This window comes from Sinocyclocheilus anshuiensis, unplaced genomic scaffold, assembly GCF_001515605.1.
Source record: "Sinocyclocheilus anshuiensis isolate Anshui unplaced genomic scaffold, SAMN03320099.WGS_v1.1 scaffold1033, whole genome shotgun sequence".
NCBI lineage: Eukaryota > Metazoa > Chordata > Actinopteri > Cypriniformes > Cyprinidae > Sinocyclocheilus > Sinocyclocheilus anshuiensis.
The window spans coordinates 177,865-179,782 of NW_015554137.1; positions in this window are offsets into that span (position 1 = coordinate 177,865).

Genomic DNA, 1,918 nt, shown 5'->3' on the forward strand with positions numbered 1-1,918 from the left:
TTTTAATTTAAGCATGTTTAGCTTAGTTAACGGAAGGCTACCTGCTGCCATCAGAGCAAGTGTGATTACTGCATTCACGCGCTCCTCGATGCTCTCGTTTCCCGAGTTGTGCTTTTAAGTCGGAATGTGAAAACAACATGGACACTCGTTACTACAAAGATGTGTTGGATTTGTATTATTAGAGCTTTCCGACTTGAGTTCACGTGCATTTTCTCAGTCGGGAAATTATTTTTCACGTGCGGTGCCAGTGATGATGCTTCTTACGTCCGTTTCGGAGAACCAGAGGACAAATATTTAATCGATCGCTCAGGCATGGCACTGAAATCTGCATTCTGATTTGGTTCTAGTACATACCAGTTACATAGGTACCGTTGCCATATTGGTACCGGGTTTCGGTACCCAACCCTAACCTGGACTATTAGCCATCTTCAAGAAACGACTAAAAACACATCTCTTCCATCTTTATTTGACCCTCTAACTCTAGCACTCTCTATTCTTTATTAGAAGACACATTCTAGCACAATTCTATTCTTAAAAAAAAAAAAAACCTTGCCCCTTTTAGACTTGCACTCTATTCATTTACTAACTGCTTGTTTTCTATAAAAATAAATACAAATCTTGCTCTATTCTTTTTCTATTCTATCTGTTTTCTTTTTATTTATAATATAAAAAAAAATAAAAAAAACTTGGTATGTGTACTGCATTAAGCTAACTGAGACTTGCATATCATTGCTCTTTTGTTGATTTTGACTGCTTCCATTACCATTTGTAAGCGTCTGCTAAATGACTAAATGTAAATGATTATTAATCATGTAAATACAAAGGCAGCTACCAGGACCGAATGGATCTACATACATGTGCAACATGTTAGAGCAAATTCCTGTGATAAAATCATGTGTCGGATTTGTATTTTAGCTCTGTTGTACCGCATGTGTAAAACTGTTCTGTAAATACATGAATCTCCTTTTGTTCTAGTATTGCAAAAGTGTTTTTTGGTACTGTTTAAAATCCATGTAGACATGAAACCGTTAACTACTCTTGCAGATCTATAGAATGAACATTGTACTATTAGATCTTTGTAATGCATGCATATTATAAAACACTATCTTTGATGTTTTTTTATTTGCTATTTTAATAAAAGTTAGTGAACTGAAATGCAAAGTCTGAGGTGATTCCATATAGCAAGACACTTGGCACAAATACACAAATGTAAATATACAACTCTTATGTTCATCATCACACAACATGCGGACATGTAGCTCCTGACTTCCCACTGCTCGTTAAATTTACTGAGCATTAATAAAATAAAAAGAGCTTAATAAAAGTGTCTGAAATCAGAGGTTTGAACATTTAAGGTAAAAACTAGACGATACTTACAGTATATCAGTTTATCTTTGAGAGCTGCAGGACATCTGAACTACATCAGCCTGATCTTCTGCTGTATCCTGATGTGTGGAAGAGGGAATCAAACAGGTGAGACTAAACTGGAAAACAGTCATTTATTATGAGTTTGACATTAAGAACTGCCGATGACGTCTGCAGTATGCAATGATAAACTCACGCTGCTGCCACATGAACTCATTACACTGCATTTTGACTGTTACTCTTCACGCTTTACATGTTACCCTTGGGAGATATCATCAGGAAACAGTGTTAGCTTTCACTGTTATGCTGATGATACTCAGCTCTATATTTCTTCGCAGCCCGGCGAAACATACCAGTTCACAAAACTAACGGATACTCAGCTCTATATTTCTTCGCGGCCCGGCGAAACATACCAGTTCACAAAACTAACGGAATGCATAGTCAATATAAAAAACTGGATGATGAGTAATTTCTTACTGCTAAATTCTGGAAACAAAAACCAGAGGTGTTAATTATTGGACCAAAAACCTCTGCATGTAATAACCTAGAACAC